This window comes from Macaca nemestrina, chromosome 7 (genome assembly GCF_043159975.1).
Source record: "Macaca nemestrina isolate mMacNem1 chromosome 7, mMacNem.hap1, whole genome shotgun sequence".
In the NCBI taxonomy this organism is placed as follows: domain Eukaryota; kingdom Metazoa; phylum Chordata; class Mammalia; order Primates; family Cercopithecidae; genus Macaca; species Macaca nemestrina.
The window spans coordinates 106,426,844-106,439,442 of record NC_092131.1 but is presented as its reverse complement, the minus strand read 5'-3'; the positions used below and the strand labels follow the sequence as shown (position 1 = coordinate 106,439,442).

Below are 12,599 nucleotides of genomic sequence, written 5' to 3'. Positions count from 1 at the left end.
GCTTTGTTTTCATTAGGGAACAGAGAATTTATACTGGTCTTCCATGAAACAAGAGAGATCTATTTGATTAGTATTTCCAACATAGCATTCCACAATACCAAAATTTGTAAGAAGAGTTGATGTCATAAGTTTTTAAATAACCTAGAAAATAGATTAAGGCGAATGGGTCCGGTTCAACTTCAGGTCCGCTTTCAATGTATTCAAATTGCATTGATGTTGTTCATTCAACAAATATCAAGTCTCAGGATCTGTGCAAAGAAGAACTTCAAGGAAAACAGCCACTAACAGCTGCAAACCCCTGCCAACGCTGCAGACAGCCCATGACAATTGAGGTGGGAAGGGGAACAGAGCTGGTGGGGAGGTTGGGAGGGCCAAGGGCGCAGCTAAAGGAAGGAGCAAGGGGGAGTTCTGCACGCCCTTGTGGGTTAGGAAGCTGAGCTCACTGCAGAGATCAGCCTGGTCCTGAACCCTGGACCTGAGCTGTGTGGGGTGCAGGTTCAGTTTGACTCACGCACGGGCCGGCGGAACAGACCACAACCCTGCCTGGTGAAGGTTTTCAGAGAACCATGTCACCAAGTCCTGCTGCCTCCTCGGGCTCCAGAGCTGTGGCCCAGTTTAAGGTGAACAAGTCCCACAAGTTCCACAGTTCTGACCCTGGTGACCATGTCCAGAAGCAGCCGCTAGAGGCTGCACTTGGTCCCTTCAAGGAAGAAATGAAAGGGCCTGAGCAAATTTGCAGCTGGCTTTGTTCCGCCCGGAACACTGTGTTCTTTCCTCACATCCTCCCGCCCCGCTGAGGGCTCTCTACACAGGCATGCAGGAGATCACATGCCAGCCTGGAAGTTAGAGCACCCCGGGGCCCCTCAGTTACCAAGGGAGCGCTGGATATGCCAGGTGGCCTCCTAAGGGAGACTGCCTAGGGGCAGAAGGTTTTGGTTATCCGATAAGAGGCAACTGTCCTCTGACTTCACTAGGATTCTGAAGCCCAGAGAACTGATTGAGAGAGGGCAATCGGGCGAGATGGAGACAGAATGGACCCAAATACTGTCCGAATGTTCAGTGTTCAGTGAAGCAGCTTCCGTCACAGTGAGGTACCTGAGGTGTGGACTGCTCCCTGGGAGGGTGAGTAGGAGTTGACTCTGCAGGGGGAGCTGAGTGGGAGAAATCAACCAAGCAGGAAAATGAAGCAGAAGTTTCTAGAGGCTTGCCCCGCCTAGCAGAGGAGTGTTCAGAGGTGCTTGAACTCTTAAGGTCACTGGACATTTTTAACTGGGGTGAGGACTCGGACAGATTCACAACAAGGCAAGCAGCAGAAAGTGGCTCCTGAAGTGCTTCTTGAGAAATGTTAGCCAACACATCACAATTATGCCCAGGCCTGAGAGACGCTGGCATTGCTATAGGGAAGGGGTATGACCCACCCTTTGGGAGCACCCGTTCCCCCGCACCCCGCCCTGCTCTGTGTTTAGTGCTTTCTATGTTCCATTGTTCAGTGATATTTAGTGACCTCACAGCCCTGTGGGGCAAATATAAATATCCCCATTTCCCTAATGTGGAAAGTAGGACTGGAAGATGTTAAGTAACTTGCCAGGGTCAGCTGGTAACAGTGACAGAGCTATGATGCTTGTTTGTTTGAGTTGGCTTGTAAGTAGGTAATACAGTCATATGATTCAAAAATCAAAACCGTAGAAAGGGGGCCAGGCACGGTGGCTCACGCCTGTAATCCCAGCACTTTGGGAGGCCAAAGTGAGCAGATCACCTGAGGTCAGGAGTTCGAGACCAGCATGACCAACATGGTGAAACCCCGTCTCCATTAAAAATACAAAAATTAGCCTGGCGTGGTGGCATGTGCCTATAATCCCAGCCACTGGGGAGGCTGAGGCAGGAGAATCTTTTGAGCCCAGGAGGTAGAGGTTGCAGTGAGCCGAGATCATGCCACTGCACTCCAGCCTTGGTGACAGAGCGTGACTCTGGCTCAAAAAAAAAAAAAAAAAAAAAATCAAAACCGTAGAAAGGTATACAATACGAAGTCTCCTGTCCACTGACCCCCAGATTGTCAGTTTCCCCCATCTGTCTCCTTGCCACAAACACAGGTAACCACCATTTGTTCCTTGTATACTTTTAGCATTTCTTTATGCATATTCCAGTTAATAAAGTACAAAGTCTTATTTTTCTCCATTTTTACACAAAACATGGCATACTATGCATACTGTTCCATGCCTTGCTTTTTTTTCTTTCAGCACATAAAGAACTTGAGATCAACAAAATATCTTGAGATCTTTTCATTACCAACACATAAAGAGTTTCCTCATTCTTTTATTTTGCAGCTGCACAGTATTCCATTGTATGGACATACCATAATTTAATGGAGCAGTCTTCTATTGGTGGGCATAGGGTTGTTTCCTGTCTTTTGCTACTATAGACAATGTTACAGTGAATAACCTTATACCAACATCAGCATGCGCATGCCAGAGCCAGGAGCCCACATCTATCTGGATCTAAATGGTCTAGGTTCTCTCCACCCCAAAGCTGACACAGGACTGATCATATGCCAGCTCTGGTAGATAAATGTTCATATCTCTGTCCCCACCCCCACCCTCTATCTTCCTATTTTCTTTTCCTGTCTATTCATACTTGAAACAACTACAAAGACTCCAGACAGAGAGTTCTTCCATTTTATCTCTTTCTGTGGTTGCTTTGCTTCATTCTTTAAATACCAAGTCTGGCTGTAACTGGGCTGTACTAGAGACAAAATCTACAGATGTTCTTCTGCATAAACATGGAATTTCAGCTACCAATTGGATCCATGTGCCAGGGAAGTGCAAATCCTGCGTACTGTAGCCCACAACAGGCTTGGATCCCAGCTTAGAACTGGAAAAAGATTGCTAGAGGCAGCCTGCTGCTACGGAAGCTAGCATCTGTCTCCATTTCTGGCTGTTGACCTAAAGGGACATAAAATGAATAGTGACAACATTAGGCAGGTCCAAGGAAGTCTATCTCTGGGAAAGAGAAAATACATCACCCAAACTTTCATCCTTATTATCCGAGGTCATTTTGTCATTTATCTATATCTATTTATATATCTATCTATATATATATAGATTTTTTTTTTGAGACAGAATATCACTCTATTGTCCAGGCTGGAGTGCAGTGGTGCAATCTCTGCTCACTGCAACCTCCACCTCCCGGGTTCAAGCGATTCTCCTGCCTCGGCCTCCCAAGTAGCTGGGAGTACAGGCGCCTGCCCCACGGCCAGCTAATTTTCGTAGGTTTTTTTTTTTTTTTTTTTTTTTTTTTTGAGACGGAGTCTCGCTCTGTCACCCAGGCTGGAGTGCAGTGGCCTGATCTCAGCTCACTGCAAGCTCCGCCTCCCGGGTTTATGCCATTCTCCTGCCTCAGCCTCCCGAGTAGCTGGGACTACAGGCACCCGCCACCTCGCCCGGCTAGTTTTTTTTTTGTATTTTTTAGTAGAGACGGGGTTTCACCGTGTTAGCCAGGATGGTCTCGATCTCCTGACCTCGTGATCCGCCCGTCTCGGCCTCCCAAAGTGCTGGGATTACAGGCTTGAGCCACCGCGCCCGGCCATCGTAGTTTTTTTAGTAGAGACAGGGTATCATCATATTGGCCAGGCTGGTCTCAAACTCCTGACCTTGTGATCTGCCCGCCTCAGCTTCCCAAAGTGCTGAGATTACAGGTGTGAGCCACTGCACCCAGCTCATCTATATTTATACCTAGATTTTCATATTCACCTTTCTGACTTTTCATCCCTCAAAATAAGATTTCGCAATTAGAGAACACTAAAAATAATAAATAAATAAATCTGGATGTAGGTTGTTTTTAGTCATGTGATTCTGACTATCGCCTGCATGGTGGACTGAGAGATGGGTTCACTCTGTTTTGGAGGCATTTTCATTGGACTCCTCTTTCCTGAGCACTTACTGCACACCAGTTGCTCTGTTGGTGAAGGGTATAAGGCCCAGGTACTCCTCTCCGAAAGGAGATTCAGACACTTACCAAATATTTTCAATGCAGAAAGAGACATCACTTCAAAGTAATATGAGCTATGATATAGGTAGAGAAGCATGCCCGGGATCTCCTTGAGAGGGGGTACTTAGTCCAGAGTGGGAAGAGAGAGGAGGAGAAGCAGGCAGTTCAGGGAGGCTTAAGATGCTTGAGGCCGGGCGCGGTGGCTCATGCCTGTAATCCCTAAAACTTTGGGAGGCCAAGGCAGGCAGATCACAAGGTCAGGGGTTCAACATCAGCCTGATCAACATGGTGAAACCCTCTACTAAAAATACAAAAATTAGCTGGGTGTGGGACCGGGCGCGGTGACTCACGCCTGTAATCCCAGCACTTTGGGAGGCCGAGGCAGGCGGATCACGAGGTCAGGAGATCTAGGCCATCCTGGCTAACACAGTGAAACCCCGCCTCTATAAAAATACAAAAAATTAGCCGGGCGTGGTGGTGGGCTTCTGTAGTCCCAGTTACTCGGGAGGCTGAGGCAGGATAGCGGCGTGAAGCTTGGAGGCGGAGCTTGCAGTGAGCCGAGATTGCACCACTGCACTCCAGCCTGGGCAACAGAGCAAGACTCCATCTCAAAAAAAAAAAAAAAAAGCCGGATATGGTGGCGCATACCTGTAATCCCAGCTACTCAGGAGTCTGAGGCAGGAGAATCGCTTGAACCCGGGAGGCAGAGGTTGCAGTGAGCCGAGATCGTGCCACTGCACTCCAGCCTGGGCAACAGTCAAAGAAAAAAGAAAAATAAGATGCTTGAGTAAGCCCTGAGGAGCCAGCAGGAGGTGCTCAGGCAGGGAAGGTAAACAGCATGGCCAAGAGCAGGGGCCAGAGGAAGGAAATAGTCACCAAAATGTAACTTATTTTTCTAAACACTGGAAAAATGAAATAGCAAACCAGTAGCCCACATGAAGCAAGCTTCAAGGGGGAAAATGGAGATAAAAATTCCTTAAATATCAGCCGTTCCACTGATCTTTTAGACAGGTCTTCAGTAAGAAGCTCACCCTGATCCTCTCCACCAACCTTGGGAATGCTTTAGCAGAGAGGGTTCCAGGCAAGCTTCCCACAACGGACTCAGCCCTTCTGTTTCTTATCTCTGACCTATGACTGTTTTCTGCTAATTACAAGGAAGGCCTGAGCTTGCATTTTTACAACTGCCACCAGCGCTCAGAACTCATACAATCCCTCTATCTCTCCTTCCAGCTGTTGACTATCAAAAGACAAGTCAATAGCCTCCTGGAATCCTATAGGATGGTCTGTTTCCTCTAGGAATGGGGACACCATGGAAAGACTGCAAAGCCAAAATCATTGTGTAAATGTAACCTGCCAGTGTTGCCATCAGAATAACGATTGCTGTCATATCTCCAGGTATTCATTCATCTGCCAGATGTGGTTGAAAATTAATACACCAGAGATTCTCTTTAAAATGTGGTCTTTGGTTGGGTGTGGTTATACACCTATAATCCTAGCACTTTGGGAGGCAGAAGCAGGAGGATCACTTCAGCCCAAGAGTTCAAGACCAACCTGGGCAACATAACGAGACACCATCTCTACAAAACATTTTTTAAAAATTAGTCAGACGTGGCAACATGCTTCTGTAGTCCCAGCTACTCAGGAGGCTGAGGTGGGAGGATCGCTTGAGCCCAGGAGGTCAAGGCTACAGTGAGCTGTGATTGCACCACTGTACTTCAGCCTGGATGACAGAGCCAAACCCTGTCTCAAAAAATTTAAAATAACATTTTAAGGTGGTCTTACAGCTCATCTTTCAACAATAGTAACACCAGTAACAATACTTAACATTTATTTAAAGCTTACTATGTCCCAGATATTGTCCTAAGCTCCTTAAATGTTTTTTTCTATTTTAATCCCAAGACTTCCTTCTTAAAGCCTGACATGTTGCCTAGTCAAGATTCAAGTGTCCTTGGGTTCAAATCCCAGCTCTGACCACCTACTATTTTGGTCATGTCTCTGAACCTCAGTTTCCTCCTCTATGAAGTGGGCATAGTAATACCTTCCCCCTAGAAGTGAAGGAAATCATCTGGATTAAAGCACCTGACACAAACAGGCTCACAGTGAATGTTAGTTACTTTCCCCTAAACAGCCATTGTTATTAAAAATGCTTCTATTTTCAAATAATTTAAGATGAAAGATGTAATTAAATGTTTGTTTGTTTGTTTTTTTGAGACGGAGTCTCGCTCTGCCGCCCAGGCTGGAGTGCAGTGGCCGGATCTCAGCTGGCTGCTAGCTCCGCCTCCCGGGTTCACGCCATTCTCCTGCCTCAGCCTCCCGAGTAGTTGGGGCTACAGGCGCCCGCCACCTCGCCCGGCTAGTTTTTTGTATTTTTTTTTAGTAGAGACGGGGTTTCACCGTGTTAGCCAGGAAGGTCTCGATCTCCTGACCTCGTGATCCGCCCGTCTCGGCCTCCCAAAGTGCTGGGATTACAGGCTTGAGCCACCGCGCCCGGCTGTAATTAAATGTTTTAACAAAGATAGAAATCAATCATACCACATCATTCCTCCAAATAGCAGAAGGAAAATCTATTGAGTGTGTTCATCTTCTGGGGTCTATATTTCTTAAATGTCTATGAATATAAAGAAAGAAATATACAAGCACAGGCCTTAGGGCCAGTTAAGGAAATATTTCCTAATCTGGACTCTACCCACTCAGGGATCCCTGCCCCCACACCTCATGAAATCATCAGAAAAGGAAAGAGATGCCTGGGCCCTGAGATCCTGCCCAGTTTTAGCTCTAGGTGTTAGGGTCATGTGGAAGTGGCAGGTTTTTGAAATGCTGACATGCTGACACTTAAGCGCATGGCTGGATCCTGTTATAGCTCAGCGAAAGTATATAAAGAAGTTGGCCCTAGGTGAGATTTCAAAAAATGAAACGATGCCCAGCATGACGTAAGTGGTGAGGCTTGAGGACAGAAAGGCTGGGGTTTGAATCCCAGCTTCACACTTTCTCACGTGTGACCTTGGGACAGGGATGAATAATGTATTGTCACTGTATACTCCATCTCTTTGCTCACTTGCAAAATGGAGGTAAGAGCATCCTCTTCACAGCATTATTGTGCTCAACAAATGTGCCTTCTCTTCTCCTTTGTGGTCAAAGGCTTGGTCCATTTGAATCTATCGAGACTCCCAGCTCAGCTCGGCTGCAAACCTGAACCCCTAGTCAGTTGCTGGAAATGTACCTGCACGCACTGTTTGGTGGGCTTTTTAAAAGGGATCTGTATTGGGATGATTCCCAGGCTCTGCAGCATGTGTCTGCCCATGTGGAGGATGTTTCCCTTCTCAGCTCCTGCTCTGAGGATTTTACCTCGGCTGGCATCTAGCTCATGAACCAAGGCAGGGCAGTCACCCCACTGTGCTCTCTGCTTCCAAAATCCTTTTTGTTTCTAAAGGTAATAATGGGCTTTAATCTTTCTAGAAAATGGTTCCATCTCCAACTGAGACTACCCCAGTCCCTTTAGTGCCCATGCTTGGGACTCTCAGTCTCTATTTCCTACCCCTCACCCTTTGCTTTCTCTTGCATTTCCTGAGGCGTTTCCCTCTCCTTTCAATGACTGTCTGGATTTCTCATTCTCTTTGTGTTGTTTTTCCTTTGCTGCCTCTTGGGGGCCAAGATTAAAACCCCACTCCCTCCTTTTTCCATTGCTCATTCTGCTATTTTTGTTCCCTTATCCTTTCTCTCAAAGCAATACGAGAAAGAAGTACCTTGAAAACACCTCGCAACCACTCAGCTGAAGGTTAGGAACTACTGAGCAACTGGATCTGCAGCCACCTTTGTGTTTTACACCAACTGGTATGCAAACATCAAACAGAATAATGGAATTATTAGTATTAAAGATTTCAAGCTGGGCACGGTGGCTCACACCTGTAATCCCTAGCACTTTGGGGAGGCCAAGGATGGCAAGTCACTTGAAGTCACTTGAAGTCACTTGAAGTCAGGAGTTAGAGACCAGCCTGGCCAACATGAGTGTCAAGCCATTGACACTCAAAAATGGTCCACCCTGATCAACACTTTAAAAATGCCAGGTTGCAGTGAGCCGAGATCGTGCCATTGCACTCCAGCCTGGGCAACAAGAGGGAAAACTCCGTCTCAAAAAAAGAAAAAGAAATGCCATGCCCACCTCTGCAGTGCTTAGCAGGAATCTTATCGGATGAGCCTTTTTCTTGGTCTTAGTTCTTAATCGCTGTATTTGACTCCATCTTTATGCTTCATTTCATCCAGGCCCAAGATTACATCTATGGGAATAAGGATCCACAGGAAGTAGTAAGAGAACAGAAACAAACTTTATGAAACTTGGGATTTAGAGGCTGGAACAAGAGAGGTTAGGTTCAGTTTATTTTGAATGACCAGAAGCTGACTGTTTCACTTTCACTGTCTAATAAGTCTCTGAGTTAGGAAGCCTTTCACTTTCCTATTCTCAAGGGCAACAGTGAAGGATTCTAGATTATTATTAGAAAAGGTGTTGATGGACTGGGCACGGTGGCTCACGCCTGTAATCCCAGCACTTTGGGAGGCCGAGGTGGGCCAATCACTTGAGCCCAGGAATTCAAGACCGACCTGGGCAACATGACGAAACCTCGTCTCTACTAAAAATATAAAACTAGATGGGCGTGGTGGCGCGTGCCCATAGTCCCAGTTACAGGAGGATCACCTGACCCCAGGAGGTCAAGGCTGCAAAGAGCCACGTTTGTGCAACTGCACGGCAGCCTGTGCTACAAAGTGAGATCCTGTCTCAAAAACAAAAGGTATTGATGCATCCAGGACTAGCCTTACCAATAAATGTGTGGTGCATGGATAGATCAGCTGGTTTAAAGGAACAAGGTCAAGGTGGACACTGCTTGATTTCATATGGGTTGCCTTGAACCACCCTTCAGATTAAATACCTACTGTGACCTTGGCTCACACCTAGAATCTTTGTACTCTAACTAGTTATATTGCCTCTAGTCCTTCCCCGTATTTCCTGGACCCTGAACCCCACCATTTTCCCACACCCTATCCCATGGACAGTGTTCTCACTCAACTTGCCTCCCAAGTGGGACCCTGACACCAATCACAAAACACATACACTCACAGTCCACCACACACACACACACACACACACACACACACACACACACTCTTCCCTCCTTCCCCTCTGAATCCCTTGTACCAGCATCGACAGCTATTTCATTCACTTTGTACCCAAATGCTGCCTTATGACAATCTTCCATTGTTAAATGAAACTTATTTATGAGCTGTTGTGCTCTTTACCTCATCACGAGGCTGTGTCATGATAACCTTCCCGTCCTCCACAACCTCAACACAGCATTCCTTGCAAATGGCAAGTAATTGATGGATATTTGTGGCTAGTCACCTATTCATCTGATGAATGACTCTCTGGCTGCACTGGGTCTGGCCTCTCTTCAGAGAGGGTCTGGCAGTCTCTAAAGAGGTAACTGACACTTGGGGAAAAAAAGATGCAACTAACTAATGCTTTAGGACTCCTGTCATCTGGGGGAGGTGAGGGCCTGATGGCAGAGCCTCCACAGGAGTAACTCCCTGTTTATCCACTGTGTACCAGGAGGCTGAAAGAAGCAAGGCTACAGAAACAGGAGAAGAAAACAGGAAAGGGCATCGTTACATACTGTAACTCCAAAATATTTATTTACTCAGACAGGCCTCCCCTCTTATCCTAGAGACCAGAAGGGAAGTTCCTCCTCCCTTTGGAAAACAGGACTCCAGAGTGGGGAGAAACCCATGGCCTTGGCACAAAGCTCTGCAAGACATAAATGTACTCTGTGTAGAAGGCCTTACACACTGAAGGTTGCCTATAAAGGGTGAATGAAAGAATGAATGAGAGAGGGAGTGTGTGTGTGTGTGTGTGCGCACGCGTGTGGCAGAGAGATAGCGATTGAGATTGGCAAGTATTCTCTAAATAGGTCATAGGTCATAAACTTCCAGCTTCTATACAAGTTTGATTTCCCTAGAGAACTATAATAATAATGTTAGAAACTGCAAACATTTGTTCTTTTTATGTGCAAGGCATAGTTATAAATGCTTTACATGTACTAATTCATTTCATTGGCACAATTTTTTGATGTTGATTCTTTTATTACCTTCATTTTGTAAATGAGAAAATTTAAACACAGAGAGGTTAAGTGACTTCCCCAAGGCCACACAGCTAGTGAGTGGTGAACCTGGGTATATGATGGGGGAGATGTGGAAATTAAAGTCAGAGAAATTTGGGTTGGAACCTTGGCCCTATTATCTATTAACTGTGTGACCTTTTGCAAGTTATTTAAACTCCCTGAATCACATTTGCCTCATTGGAAAAATCAAGTTAATTGCATCTACATCATAGTGTTGTTGTGAAAATTGGATGAGTCTTGGTACTTTGATTTCCTGTAGTTGAGTTTCCTGTAGTAATTTAGACCAACTCTCCTGCTGGAAATAACTAAGCATGTTGGATAATTCTCTTTTCATATTCATAAAAGCATTAAATTGCTGACAGGATGGTAAGAAATTCCAGCCTCAAGTCTAAGAGAAAGGAAGAACACAGAGAAGTAAGTGGAACATCAAAGCCATCTTTCCTGTGAAGGCATTTATCCATCTGAATTCTCCAAGCTGCAAAACTGAGCTGTGGTTTTGATGGATTCTGGAAGCAAGAACACAGAAGTCAAGGCTAGGAATTACCAGGGATTCCACAGTCACCTCCTCAAGTCCGTGTGAACCAGAAGTAAACTGGCCCCTCCCACAATACCCCATGGGATGATGGAAAGTGAGGTCTTGGCACCAGTCAGAGTCAGAGAGAAAGAAAAGAAAAAACACTGATCTCTAAGGGGTTATAACCATGGGTTAGCATTTTTTTTCAGATTTGGAGCCCAAGTCTGCATCTGTAGTGTGGTTCCAAAGCTCAAGCTAGGTATTTAAAATAGTACTGCGTAGAGAGAATGATGAGAAAACAGAAGAGGCACAGAGGTTGGGAGAGCCACTGAGGTAGACACAATTTGTATACCATGTTCCAGCTGCACTGAAATGCTCTCAATCCTTCACATAAACACCCATGCATAACTTCTCATCTTTGTACCAGTTGTTCCTTCCATTATCAACCATATGGTCTCTGGAGTCAGATGGCACAGGTTCATATCCTGACTCTGGGTGACTTTGAGTAAGCCACTTAATCTCTCTCGTCATTTTCCTCATCTGAAAAATTGGGGACATACTGCAACTCCAAATTATTTATTTACTCAGACAGGCCTCCTCTCTTATCCTAGACACCAGAAGGGAAGTTCCTCCTCCCTTTGGAAAACAGGACTCCAGAGTGGGGATTACAATACCTCCTTGTGGTTTGCTGAGAGGATCAAATGAGTTAATATATACAGAAGGCTTAGTAGAATGTCTGGCACATCGGAGGTAATTACAGAGTGATGGTGGTGGTACTGATGATGGTGCTGATGATGATGATTTTCTCAAATGATCATGTACCCCTTATTTATTTGGCAATTTTTATTAATTGTTTACAACTCAGGTAAAATATGACTGCTTCAGGCTGGGTGTGGTGGCTCACGCTTGTAATCCCAGCACTTTGGGAGGCTCAGGTGGGAGGATAACTTGAGGTCAGCAGTTGGAGACCAGCCTGGCCAACAGGGTGAAAACCCATCTTTACTAAAAGTACAGAAATTAGTTAGATGGTGGCATGTACCTGTAGTCCCAGCTACTCAGGAGGTTGAGGTGGGAGAATCACTTGAACCCGTGAGGTGGAAGTTGCAGTGAGCTATAATTGCACCACTGCACTCCAGCCTGGGCAACACAGTGAGATCCTGTCTCAAAAAAAAAAAATCACCTCTTCTGTTAAACCTTCTCTGCTTCTATGTGCCACAAAACTTTGTGTCTCTCCTGGGGCCCTTATCACACTCTATTGCAATGACTTATTGACATCTCTACCTACCCCTGAGAACTGTTAAGTTACCTAGTGGGGACTAAGTCTTATTTGTCATTGGTCCTTAGTTGCTAGTACAGAACTTGACACATAACAGATGCTTAGCAAATACTTGGTGAATTAAAGAATGTATTGGCCAGGCATGGTGGCTCACACCTGTAATTCCAACACTTTGGGAGGCTGAGGTGGGCGGATCGCGAGGTCAAGAGATTGAGACCATCGTGGCTAACACGGTGAAACCCCGTCTCTACTAAAAATACAAAACATTAGCCAGGCGTGGTGGCGGGCACCTGTAGTCCCAGCTGCTTGGGAGGCTGAGGCAGGAGAATGGTATGAACCCAGGAGGCGGAGCTTGCAGTGAGCCAAGATTGCACCACTGCATTCCAGCCTGGGTGACAGTATGACTCTATCTCAAAAAAAAAAAAAAAAAAAAAGTATTGATGATTCTAACTTGCCTTAGTGAAATAATTTTTCCATAAGAAGTTTTTTTTTAGTCTCTTAAAAATTCTGCACTGACTTTAAACCAAAATCATAAAACATTGTTCTCTCATTTTTTCTGGAATGAGAAAGAATGTTTCTCTGGAATGTAAACTTCTCAAGAGCAGCTCCAATATCTTATCTGATTAATTTTGTTGTGCATGAGCCATACTGTGTCAGG

At 45.5% G+C, this 12,599-nt stretch overlaps 1 long non-coding RNA gene across 1 annotated transcript; it reads left to right on the top strand.

The window, feature by feature from the left end:
- The first annotated feature begins 851 nt into the window (after positions 1-851).
- LOC139364386 (uncharacterized) lies at positions 852-12,295 on the top strand. The gene is made up of 3 exons (XR_011626187.1): positions 852-1,122; positions 7,709-7,815; positions 10,497-12,295. It is a non-coding gene; the product is annotated as an uncharacterized lncRNA (long non-coding RNA).
- Positions 12,296-12,599: the final 304 nt, after the last annotated feature.